The sequence below is a fragment of the Solanum stenotomum genome, chromosome 1 (genome assembly GCF_019186545.1).
Source record: "Solanum stenotomum isolate F172 chromosome 1, ASM1918654v1, whole genome shotgun sequence".
NCBI classification, from domain to species: domain Eukaryota; kingdom Viridiplantae; phylum Streptophyta; class Magnoliopsida; order Solanales; family Solanaceae; genus Solanum; species Solanum stenotomum.
Genome location: NC_064282.1, coordinates 54602020 through 54616316, shown reverse-complemented (window position 1 = coordinate 54616316; position 14297 = coordinate 54602020). Strand labels below are relative to the sequence as shown.

Here is a 14297-nt window from a genome sequence, read left to right as displayed (position 1 = left end):
GAGTTGTCATCCTAAGAGACTCACCCTAACATCAACTATTGAAATGATTTCTTGTTTCATGGATCGTTCAATGTATATGAAGAATTTGAGGCATTCTACTCGTCATGGAAGCAAGCGTCACAATAGTCAATTAAAAGAAGTAAAAGCCTACAAATATGTCTCAGAACATCAGTATGTGGAACTCAAACTCCTCCTAAGTGCTCACTCAATTGGACAAATGTTTGTTTCTACAGATTTATCGTGCATTCTATTGCCTATTTCTTATCCTAGATAAACACTAGTATTCCATTTTTAAATAGAGAACACGATGATTTATTTGTTTGTTGTACCTTTCCTTTTGATGCATCTGTATCGAAAGATGGGGACAAATCGTTTGAATATCAAGGGGATTGCTCCAAGAAGTCATGTAAAAGAGAAACTAAAAGGAAGAGGAGGGAAGAGTCTCCACCAGATAAAGCCATTACCCAATGAAAATTCAAAATGCAGGTATGATGTAGAAGAAAAGGCATTTCTCAAAGGTACTAACTCCATAGTTTGTGAATTACATTCTCAGACAAATTGTCCATGCTAGTCATGACTCCAATCTGATACAGATTCTATTGAATTTTATTGTATTTATAGAATGCAAATTCTGTAAAGGTAGAATCGGAAATAAGGAAAACTAAGAGGAATCCTTTCCGAGAGTGCAGCTTTTCGCCTCCCATATATATTGTCAACTGAAAACAGTACCCTTTCTTAGTTCTTAGAGCTTTTACTCATCAGCATTATGTAATGTAACTCACTTTGTACCAAATCAACTATGATGTAGTGCTAAGAACGGATAGAAAATTGTTGATTCCGGGTAGCATTACTGTATAAACTCATCCCTGTCTGATTTTGTCAGCTTGAATTAATTGGCAAAATGATATGGAACTCCAACTCTCAATCTTGTGCTGCCCTGCAGACGGTAGTATTCAAAAACCAGCAGTTCCTTTTCCACAATAAATGGTGGCAATGTGCTTTTTCTTTTTTTGATGACAAAGGATCCCCCAATCGTACCTTCAGGTGCACAAGAGAGGTAAACTACACTAGACAAGCCCCGTGCAACCGAGAAAGCATGCAGGGGGTTTCAAACTTGTGACCACCTATTTGAAATATCCCTTGCTCAACCAACTCGTCCACCCTGGGGTATGTTGCAAACTGCGGTTGCACTACATTCGAACCATTGAGTCAGAGAAAGTGGAGGATAAATAAACTTTGGAGGTTCTTCCAAGCTGACTTAAAGATTCTAAAAAGCCAATTTTGTTGGTGTCACCTACTTTCGTAACGTATGATATTTTCAAAGAACCAACTCCAGCCATAAGTGTCATACTAACATCATAGGGCTTTACTCCCTTTGATGATCCAATTGTCTGCCTAAGAGCCAAAATTTTCGCTCTTTCTTCTTTTTGCCAAAATCTGGAATCATCAAGTAAGATTTTGTCAGTTTATCACTATGCACAAGACCACAAAAGAAAAACCATAGCACAAATTTCCATCAGTCATTCATCTATCCATAGCTTTTCAAACTTCCTCAACAAAATGTGGCGAAACAAGACTTTTCGTGTACAAACTAAATTGAATTTCATAACCATGATGGATCTGAACCTGAGGATGCTTGAAAGTATTGTGTGTTGAATTATATATCAATAAACTTGAACCGTGTTGCAGTAAAATTTCATCATTATGAGAGATGAAAACTGGAAAAGGCGAGTGCTCAATAGCTGTAAAATAAGGGATTGAAGCCACCTTATTCCACGACTCCATAAGTCCATATGCCTTCATTACCCACACATCCATCCGAACCTTATAATAGTCACAAAATACACATAGATTACCACCTAAAATCCCTAATTCCCAATCAAAATTACCATAAACAAGATCAGGCAATGCTACATTTTCATATCTCTCATCGACGAGGTTTAATGAAGAGATAAACCATGAGTCATTCTTATCACTAACACGAGTAGCAATCCAATGAAGTCTTCCATTCACAAATTTAGCAGGATCGTTGCAAAATATAACACCGGGGTACTCTTGAATCATTTTCCAAGAATTAGTTCTTAGACTATAAACCCTAAACTCATTCTGAAACCCATACTCACTATGCGAACTTCCCATAACTTCTACAACTTTGTAATCATCTTGACACTCATTATAACCAATACCATAAGCCAAATACGAACTACAATGCACATTACTTCCTGAAATTGGCAGTTTCTTCGACTTTCTTATAGACGGATTCCATAGAAATAGATCATGAGCACCACCAGAAATACAGAGCAACCCATCACATGAACCCACAAAGTTATAATCAACAAGTGGGTCTTTGCAAGGAAAATCAAGGTCATCAGGTACATGGGGAGATTCTTGATACATAATTGCATAAAGAGATCAAGTGTAAAATCTTAGGGTATGCTCAAAAGAAGAGCTACTAAGAAGAAGGATGTCGTGAGCAAAATCTTGTTTGTTGGTTGAAAATTCTAAATGGGTTTTGATGAATTGACGAGTTGAGATTAGAGAAAGCCAAGATTTAGAAACGCACCTCATCATCAACAAGGATTTCACGGGTTGCCTTACCAGTATTTCAGATATTATTTCTGGAGGAAGAAGTGACACTGATTCTGATTCATGCGCCATTGATGTTGTTGCCGAGAATTTTATATGCTGAGCTTTAACCCATTTGCAGTGTTGCAATCCCTTTCAATGAAGTGAGATAGGCAACATGAGGTTTTAGGTTTTCAATCTTTAGTAAAGATACCATATTAATTAGGTGATTTTTCTTTTATCTGCTTTAATTTTATGGATTATGGGTGTTCATGGTTCAGTTTGAATCGATTATTGGCCAAAGTCAAAATCAACCCAATACAATCAATTTTTAAATGTCTAAAAGCAAACCAAATTAAACGAAAAACATAATTGTTGGTTTGGTTCAGTTTTTTTATTTGAAAGTAATAAATTTGTTGAGGGCATAGACATCTCGAAAGACACACACCTAATACATGAACAATCCACTATTGTGGATTCAATTAGGCAATACTAAAGCTATTTTAAAGTGATTCTATCAAGAGAAATGGTGACTATATAATTTAAGGTAGGGTAGGTAAATATAAGGTAATGGATATTTGATGGACGTTGTCTTAGGATTTTAATAGTTGGGTTAAAATTTAAGTGTTGGGTTTCAGAAAATGATAAAATTAAGTATAATTTACATAAATCTCATAGTGTAAAGAGTAAATTACATTTTATCCCTATTCTTTTTGTAATTACAATAATCCCTTAAAATTTGTACCATTCAGATACATTAATTCACCATCCGGATAAATTAATTCTAATACAAGAAGAATCTTTCTGTTGCGCTAAAAAGGGAATAAAATCTTGAAATTAATTAAATCTCATAAATTACGTTTATGCTTCTTCTTACTCTCAATCATACAAAGGTAAATCCTAACAGAACGAAGAAATTCAAAATTTCAAAGTACTCCCCCCATTCAACGAAGAAACCTTTCAGATTTGATTCAAAAACTTTTGTCAAAATTTTGGGTAAGCAAGGTGAGTTACGAAGGAAACAAAAGTGATGGAATTGTTATTGGACAAACGATTTCCTTTTGAATCTTCAAGTTCATCGAAGATCCTTTCAATTTTTATTCAAGATTGTCAAAAATTTTGAGATTCGAGATTTTTTCTTCTCCCAATTCATCGAAGATCCTTTCATTTTGAGATTCAAAATTATTCTCCTAGTTTATTGAAGATCCTTTCAATTTTGATTCAAAATTGTCAAAATTTTTGAGAAGATAGATCATGACTATCTTTGCTACTTAGCATTTTACTACTTATGTATCTTGTTTAAATTGATACATATTGTATTTATACTAGATACATTAAATAAATAATTGTTGCCCATAAGATCTTAGATTTGAGATCGATATATTAACGTGTGGTAGTTGCTATGTAATTGATACATTTAGTATAAATTTGAATTTACGTATCATATCTAAAAAAAAAATTAGTGCATGATACATTACTATTTATGTATCTTGTTTAAATTGGTAAGTATTGTATTGTTACATGATAAATTAAACATGTAATTGTTGCCCATAAGTTGTTGTCACGCCCCGAGCCTACACCCCAGACGTAACTGGCACTCGAGAACCATTGTTGGCCCCAAGCGAACCCTTGTATTGACTTACTTAATCAGCGGAAGACTTTACTCAAGATAAATATACTTTAAAAGAAAAACTAAACTGCTCAATAAATAACTTAGAATGTAATAAATAACATTCACTACCAAAGCGGCAACTCAATTCTCAACTTAACTGAAAAGGGAAAGTAAAGACTCATGAACTAACATCACTAACTCTGTCTATGAAGCCTCTAAACAACTGAGATGGACGTCAGGACTAGACCCACATCATCCTAATGAACTAAAATATTGATAGCAATAAAAAGGATCATCCGAAAAGCTAGGAGGCTCACCAACTGACTCTGAGTGCTCAACTGGATCAATGAGGCGCTGAATGCTGATCCTAGTTACCTGCGTCTGCATCATAATAAGATGCAGACCAACTGGCATCAGTATATTGAATGTACGAGTATGCGAGTTGGAATGCTAAACATAACTTAAGCTTGAAAAGAATCTGAAAGAAACATTTACCTTGGCTTTACTCAACTCCTGAATAACTTAACTCAATATAAAGTAATAAAACACATGCAATATATAGAAAGCCTTTAAAACAATAGAAAACAACTTAGTTCGTTAAAGAAAATGCAATATCAACTCAACTTTACTCATATAAGAAAGTAATATAGTTTCTATGGGAGATTCTCTAACCGACAACCACTACTATGAGACTAAGTGGTAATATAACGTCTTGCCTATGCTGCCAGAACTGTCCTATACTTTGTTGTCATATAAAACGCCTTAACTAAGTGGATCCACTAGTCTATGCTAAAAAGCACTTAAGGAGTCATCTAAAAAGTATGATCCTTTACTACCCTTGATGGCTACATGATTTATGGAGGCGTGAGTTAGCTGAACTCAAACTTGTCCTCATATCGGTGCTCAATACTACTCCCAAAATATACTTAGCTCATATGTTTGTAAAAACAAAACTCTTTCTTTGGTTTGAGATAATTACTCAAAATTTAGCTTAAAAACTCTCTTGAAAATCTCAGTTTCCTTTCTTGCTCAAATGTGAAAACATTTTAACTCATGGGAATACTTAGTTCCCGTATAATCTTTGAAGAATGAACTTTACTTTTACTCTTTATTGAAAACAAGCTCAAAGGCCCTTTTGGAAATCTCAGTTTCCTTTCTTGTTTAAATGTGAAAACATTTACTCTTTGGAAATACATAGTCCTGATATACTCTTTTGAAGAAATCACTTCAATCTTTACTCTTTACTCAACTTCAAACTTAAGTCTTAAAACAAAGTGAAAACATTTGTAGAAGACTTTTGGAAGACTCTATCAACTTCTCTTGACTTGGCTTTTAACTTCTCTTGACTTGACTCTTAACTTTCCTTGAATTGAATTATGGATTCAAGGATTGTGATTTGTGATAGGAAAGATCTCATGATGTTTAGGAATAATTTTAGATACTAAACATGAGAAATGATCAAGAAATCACTGCCTGGAAGCAAGTCCGCGACGCGGAGACGCATTTAATTTTTTGATCGCAAAATAAATTTTGAGGAAGAATGGTCTGTGACCACTCCGCAACGCGAAGAAACTTTATGTGAACTCGTGGGACAAGTCCGCGACGCGGACCAGGGCACCAAATTTGCCCGACTTTTTTCTTCTTCGTTTTCCAGCCCTAATTCGCCTAAATTCAATTATTTTTCTCAATAACTCTTTAGATTCAGGTACCCACAACATATACACAAGAATCTAACTCAAACAACTCTAATAGTCGACTCTACAGTCTCAAGAAACTCCTTAATCTCATCCCAATTTAAGAACAAAAGTAAATTCGAGAACACATATCAAGAACATTCAAACTTTCAACTTTTTAGGACGAATTCACGCTAAATTAAATATGTTTGGGCGTGGGTGAATGAGCCCAATGCTGTGTGAATTCACATACCTCGTAGGGATCACCCCTTGACGAAATCCACGAGCCTAGCTTCAAGAACTTGACGATTCCGTGCTCCTTCTCCTCTTTTCTCCTCTTCTTTTCTCTTCTCTCAAAGCCCTAACTTGTTTCTCAAAAGTGTAAACTGAATCCAATCAATTTAGACCCCAACTTAATTACCAAAAATGAAATTAATTAATTGGGTGGTGAAAAGACCATAATGCCCTTCTAAAATCCGGATGGGACTTTTCTTATTTGTACAACTCAACTTTCAATGGGAATAATTCACTCATACGAACTCAAAATCGCGCAAACTCGGCGGCATTGGAAAGATTATTCCAAGATCTTTCCTACGATATTTGGAAACACACCTAACTCATCCTGAGCTAGGAGTTATGGTCGTTTGAAGTTGACCAAAAAACTCAAACTTAATCAATACTCCAGATTTTTATTTTTTTCCAAAAATCACTCTTTCTAATTCTAGCTCTTTCTAGTTCTTTTAATTTGCGAGATGTTACAGTTGTTTGGTTTGAGATCGATACATGTAGTATAAATGAGATGTATCATGCCCGTAAAATTTGACGTAGTTGTGTATCATATACAAAAAAAAATTGTGAATATGATAACAATGTTTTTGTTGTAAAATAGTACCGCACATACATAACAAACATATGATACATAGTCAATAAATTGAGCCTACTGTTCATGTTTTCCTGTTAAAAAAAAGAATCGGAAAGAAAAAAATAAATGAAGAACTATCTCTTAATCAACTTTAAATCATTAACTGTAGGAAGAAAATATTTAAAATTCAAAATAAAGGAATGATAAAGGTAATTGGTGATATAGTGGAGTGATTATAGGCATGAATAAAGGGAGAAAATAGTGGAGTTGGAAGATTGAAAGTTATGTATCTGGAAATGAGAGAATTTGAGAAAAAAGAGGAATTTTTGTAATTTTTTAAAATGTTAGGGAATAATAGAAAATAGGGTAAAAAATGATATGTAGTTAGGTAATTTTTCCTAAAATGTATTTAAAAACTTAAGTTAATTAAAATTTAACAAAATATTTATATTTTATTTATGAATAATATATAAATAATTATAAATTTATAAATATAATATTTGAGGTTTTTTTTTGTAAAACCAAAACCAAAACCAAACCAAATAATATGCTTTTTAAAATATATAACCAAACTGTTAACTAGTGTAAATGATTGAGTTAGTTAACTAATCAGCTAGAGTTAGTTAGAAATATAGACAACTGACACTAGTTAGTTACAAGCTCATGTGATTAGTATAAATATACACAGTGTACAGATTCAATGTATCAAGTTACATAATTCAATCAATACAATTTCTTTCCTCCTCACTACATTAATGTAAAGCTTAAAGCTCCAACTATGGAGCTATCATGGTATCAGAGCCTACGATCATAGAGACTTCATTATCTAGAAGAAGGATTAGATGCTCCGGTCTCATCATTCCTAAAAACTGGTGAATCAGAAGAAGTTGTTCATATGTTCCCATGACTAGAACTACAATAGATGTAGCTTGAGTTGGAACTACTAGCACTGGTAGTGGTAAACGCACAACAACAATTCCTGTGATTGATCACAATCATCATCTGTTTCTTCAGAATACAGAAGTTCCAGGTAGTTCTCTAATATCACTACAATTAACAGGTTCAGAGAACTACGCTTTGTGGATTAGGTCTTTTCGAATTGGTTTAGTAGGTTGAAGTAAGCTAGGATTTGTAGATGGAAGGTTTCCTAAGTCAATGTTTGAGCCTAAATTACATTATCAGTGGGAAAAACGTAATGCAGTAGTTTTGAGTTTATTTATGAATGCAGTGAGACCTGGTCTGCTTAGCTCTGTTGTATATGCATTTGATGCTAGAATGGTGTGGCTAGATATGAGAGAAAGGTTTGACATTGTGAATGTATCCAGAATTTTTCAATTGCACAGAGAGGTTCATTCTCTCACTCAAGGAACAATGTCAATTGCTGACTATCATTCAATTTTGAGAGACCTCTAGGATGAGTATAATGCTATCATGCCATGCTCTCAGTGTCCATGTCCCGAGTCCAAAAAGTTTGGTGAACATTGTGATTATCAAAGGTTATTGCAATTCTTAATGGGGTTAAATGAGTCGTATTACCCTCATGATGAGTCCTATTCCTTCACTCAACAAAGCATATGCACTACTTATTGATCAAGAAAGACAGAGAAGTCTAGCTAGTACTAGTTCCAATAGCTCATGGATGATAGAAGGCACAACAATATATACTCACAGACACAACATCTACAGCAATGGAGTTGGTTCATCTAAGATGTCTTCTGCCAAATCATTTTCAAGTGTTGGTGATCATAATAAAGGATATAATCACAGTACTAGCTCTTCAGGAAAAAGCTACAAGGCTAGAAAAAACTTCTCACAATGTGAACATTGTGGGTGTAAGGGTCATTCCAGAGAACAGTGCTACAAAATAGTGAGATATCCTGCTTACTTCAAGTCCAAAAAGAAACCTTTGAACACTGGGATGTATGCTAATCAGGTGGATCTCCACTCTAATCCTGGACAAGAGAACATAAGTTGTAGCATCAAAGGAAACAACACTTCAGGAACAGGTCCTCTTTCTGGAGCTTTCTTCACTCCTGCTCAGTATCAACAAATTATCCATCTTCTATCTAGACCAAGTGGTAAGAACACAAAAGTTAAACCATCTGCAAACATTACCACTACTGATGATTCGAGTAGTTCCCTATTTACTATGTCATGTAATTATACAAGTAGAAAATGGATAGTTGATACTGGAGCATCACATCATATCACATTTGACCTTGGCATTCTAAATAAAGCTAGGGATGTGCTTGAACAAGGAGAAGGTAAGGTTCATTTACCAAATGGTAAAGTTGCAACAGTCACTCACATTGGAAGTACTTGTGTATTGACAAATCAGTCTATATCTAATGTGTTATTCTTACCTGACTTCAGGTTTAACTTGTTGTCAGTCTCAAAGATAACCAAAGATTACAATGCATGGTGTGTTTTTTTCCTGACTTCTGTCTTTTCCAGGACCTCTACACTGGTCTGGTGAAGGGGATTGGTAAGGAGGAACATGGTCTATACATACTACATGAAGGTCCAAGTCAAGCTCTAAGTCAACTGGTCAATTATAGTATAACTAATTCTGTTAGTTCTGTTACTCAGTGTGAGTCTAGTAGTATATGGCACAACAGATTTGGTCATGCACCTATTGATGTAATAAATAAGCATGAGTGTCTTAAGACATTAGCAAGTACTGATCAACTTCACTCATTGTTTGTCCTCTAGCTAGACATGTTAAACTTCCATTTCCTATAAGTACTCAAAAGACTAATCATGTATTTGAATTGATGCATTGTGATTTGTGAGGACCTTATAGATTTCCTACCTATAATGGAAAGAGATTTTTTGTTACTACTGTGGATGACTTTAGCAGGTATACTTGGGTGTTCCTGCTTGCATTTAAAGCTGACATTATAGTGGTACTCAGAAACTTTATCTAAAGCTGACACTATAGTGGTACTTAGAAACTTTCTTAAATAGGTCCAAAATGTATTCTCTACCACTGTTAAAACTCTGAGAACAGACAATGGTTATGAATTTTTTAATGGTGAGCTTCAGACTTTACTAAGTGAACTTGGAATTGCTCATCAGAGTACTTGTGTCTATACACCACAACAGAATAGTGTTGTTGAAAGAAAGCATAGAACTATTCTTGCCATGGTAATGTCTCTCAGGTTTCAAGCCTTTATACCACTCAAATATTGGGGTCATTGTGTCTCAACTGCCGTGTATCTTATCAATATGCTTCCTTCTAGAGTATTAACCTATAAGTCTCCCTATGAAAAACTATATGTCCACTCTTCATCCTTATCTCATCTGAAAATTTTTGGGTGCCTATGTTATGATGCATGCCTCAAAATTTCTGATAAGTTCTCTTCCAGGGCCATTCCTGCAGTGTTTATGGGTTATTCATCCATATAGAAAGGATATGTCATGTATGATATTCATGCTCATAAGTTCTTTGTGAATAGGCAAGTTGTGTTTCAAGAATATTTGTTTCCTTTCAAGCACATGCAAGCATCCTTAGATCCCATGTTTCCTATCCTTGACCTTATTTCACCAATTGATTCCGAGTCAGTATCATTACCTAGTGTGACTCCTGTAAATATGGATTCTGAGTGAGTTATGCCTTCTGAATCACCACTTCCTATATCTACTGTTCCTATTCCAATTCCTCATATGGTAACAGTTGCATCCTCAAGAAAATTAGACAGGCCCAGTAAACCCCCTTTAAGGTTGCAGGACTTTGCTACACAGCCAAAATCAAGAGTTAGCTCTTGTCTCTATCCATTATCCTATCATCTCACTTATTCTCATATGTCCCCCTCTTATAGTCAAACCTTCCAAGCTTATTCAGCTATATCTGAACTAGTAATCTTCAAAGGGGCTGTTGTTGATCCTGCTTGGGTAAAAGCTATGAATGAGGAAATTACAGCTCTAGAGGCAAATAAAACCTGGAGCATTGTTGATCTTCCACCTGGAAAGGTACCTATTGGGTGCAGGTGGATCTATAAGATAAATTTTCTAGCCTCAAGGGAACTTGAGAGGTTCAAGGCCAGGCTGGTAGCTAAGGGGTTCAATTAGAGAAAAAGGTCTTGACTACGGAGAAACTTTCAGTCCAGTTACTAAAATGGTCACTGTGAGAGATGTGGTAGCTCTAAATGCCTTTAAATGATGGTATATTTATCAGATGGATGTTCACAATGCCTTTCTTAATGGCGATCTCAACGAAGAAGTGTACATGTAGATTCCTGATGGCTTTACAAACCAAGGGGGAAGCAAGAAGGTGTGCAAATTACACAAGTCATTGTATGGTCTAAAACAAGCACCTAGGCAATGCAATTTAAATCTGACTGAGGCATTGGTGCAAATGGGCTTTACACAAAGTCACTTTGACTATTCACTCTTCACTAAATAGGCTAAGGGGTGATATTGTGATAGTGTTAGTGTATATGGATGATCTTCTGATTACTGGGAGCAGCTCTCAACAGTTATGCAAGACTAGACAGGAAATTCAAACCAGCTTCAAGATGACAGATCTAGGTGAACTCATATTCTTCCTTGGAATTGAGTTCTCTAGATCTAACAGGGGTATTTTGATGACACAAAGAAAGTATGCTTTGGAACTAATTTCAAAGTTTGGGCTAAGAGGAGCTAAACCTGTGTACACACCACTAGAAATGAATCAAAAACTCACTTCTATCAAGTATGATGAGCATGTTAATAACACAAACACAAGGACTGAAAGTGATGATCTACTTAAAAATCCTACAAGGTATCAAAGACTAGTAGAAAGACTTCTCTATCTCACTATGACTAGACCAGATCTTGCCTTCATTGTACATGGACTAAGTCAATTCATGCACTCTCCTAAACATTCACATTGGGAGGTTGTACTAAGAGTGGTAAGATATATTAATGAAGCACCTGGTTCATGATTACTAATGCCATTTGATCAAACTGCACAACTAACAGCCTACTGTGACTCTTATTGGGGAGCATGTGTGGAAACTAGGAGGTTAGCATGATACCTTGTGAAGTTTGGAGGTGCTTTAGTGTCGTGGAAATCCAAGAAACAAGAAATAGTGTCAAGGAGTTCAGCTGAGGCAGAGTTCAAGAGCATGGATGCTTGTGCAACTGAGATCACTTGGTTAATAGGCTTGTATAAAGAACTAGAAGTATGTGTAAATCTTCATGTGCATCTAATGTGTGACAGTAAGGCAGCTATTCAAATAGTTGCAAATCCAATCTTCCATGAGAGAACTAAACACATAGATATTGATTGCCATTTTTTTAGGGAAAGAATTTGCCAAGGAATGCTGTAAACTGAACACATCAACACTAAACATCAACTGGCTGATTTACTGGTCTGGGAAAGATACAACACAACTTGTTGATGAGCAGACTTGGGATGACTAATGTGTTCCAATCATAAGCTTGAGGAGGAGTGTTAACTAGTGTAAATGGTTAGCAAGCTAAATGGTTGAGTTAGTTAACTATTCAGCTAGAGTTAGTTAGAAATATAGACAGCTGGCATTAGTTAGTTACAAGCTCATGTGATTAGTATAAATATACACAATGTATATATTCAATGTATCAAGTGACATAATTCAATCAATACAATTTCTTTCTTCCTCTCTACATTACTGTAAAACTTAAAGCTCCAACTATGGAGCTATCACAAACCACACCAAATATTGATTTTTTAATCGATTTGATTCGAATTGCGATTCAATTTGATTTTTTAACTATAATCATGAACAACTATAATTACGTGTAGGAGGTGAAACATTTATCGTAAAATTAATACATACAAATATGATAAGTGCAAATAAACTAGCTGAATACCATAGTTTATTTATTATAAGAAAAAAGAAAAATTGGCCACTAGGATAAGAAAAATAAAATTCAAGATTAAAATGTGAATTATTTTATTGTGATTGGGGTGGCATTTGATTCAATCTTTTGGATTTTAATTTCTTAATAGTGTTCATTGAAGACCAAATCAAACTACTTTGATTGAATTTTTTTAAAGTTGAATTTGATTTAATTTGATTTTTCGATTTTCTATGTAGAATGTCACCAATAAGTTGTATCTCCCCAATTACTCGATAGAGTGTGCGGGATTGAGTCCAAATGAGAGCTTTTTCCCAAGCTTGCCACCATATTTTAAAGCATTTTATTCTTTTCTTCAGCTAAAAATTCTTATGGCTAGAAAATGAAATTAGGTGCAAGGCACAACATTTGATGTGATAATTTTTTTTAATTCAAGCTAGTTATCATTTCGAAACAGTATGTTATTTCTTTTTCTTTATGTATGATGTGCACTGTGAATTGCTATGAAACTAGATGCACAACTCGAGCTTACTTTAAATTGCCATTTATATTATGTCAACAACTGTGAAGGGAAGACAATGAAAAAGGGGAAATTGTTTTTCTGAATGTATGTTATTGAACTTCAATTCTTCAGTGCACCAAAATATCAAATCGAGAACCAAACCAAAAAAAATCAAAGTTGAAGAAGACAAGTACTGAAAAATCTTTGATGAATACTAGATTTTCTCACCAATCAATAGAGTTTAAATTGCTTATAGAAGCCACAACTAGCCCTAATCCATTTTCAAGCATAGAAGAGAAAAAACAAACTTCTCTTCGTACAATTTTCTGTCAAGAAGCCTAGTTTCAACAACATAACTAGTGAAATTCCACACATGGGGTTTAGGGAGTGAAAAATGTATGCAAACTTTACCTACCTCATGGAGATAGAGGAGATGTTTCCGAAAAGCTCAAACAACGCATATCAAAGTAGATTTATAAGGAGAAAACACAAGTAATAAAAATATAGAAAATAATAGGGGTCAAGAAGCCTAGTTCAAGAGTATGAAATCATAAAAGTCTAGGGAATATCACTTACAGATAAAGGTAAATAAGAACTAGCCAAAAACAAAAGTATACATAATGCTTTAGATAATAAGTTTTATACTCTTTTCTTCTTCTCAGCATTCAGTATATCTTATCATTCATTTGAGTTCACTCTGGTTGCTGAACTGGTTCTATGACTCTTCAAATCAACCCAAAATTTCATTGTACTTTTGGAAAAGGTTAGCCAGTTGAAGTGAATGAATAAGTGAATTCAGTTTGCACTAGAATAATCTACATCACCAATATAATTCAAAACAAACTGTCTCCTTTTCTTTAAGGGTCCTCGTTGCCAGCTTTGCTTTTGAGTTCCACATACTGATGTTCAGAGTCATATTTGTAGATTTTTACTTCTTTTAATGGACTATTGCAACACTTGCTTCCTTGACGATTAGAATGCCTTAAATTCTACATATACATTAAACGATCCATGATAATAAGTCTTAATACTCCCAGATGTTTTGATGATCTCCTCACAAGTGCAGGGACCCGGTCCTCTGCAGAGTATGTTCGTCTAGGACCATATGTTATACAGCTGGAAATTGTCAGCATCAGAAGTTGGTGAGGTTGTCAGAGTACTGCACCAACCAGAAGGGACGAAGTTGTTTGTCCAATGGGTATTAACTCTTAATCTTTGATATATTCAAGACAACAAACAACAAATCATTTCATTCATTCA

General features: G+C 34.8%; 1 protein-coding gene and 1 pseudogene across 1 annotated transcript in view; one reads left to right on the top strand and one right to left on the bottom strand.

Moving 5' to 3' along the window:
* Positions 1-14297, top strand: part of LOC125853815 (mitochondrial thiamine diphosphate carrier 2-like) — a 216221-nt gene that overhangs the window by 175625 nt on the left and 26299 nt on the right. The window lies entirely within an intron of this gene.
* LOC125853809 (F-box/kelch-repeat protein At3g23880-like) lies at positions 1054-2737 on the bottom strand (annotated as a pseudogene).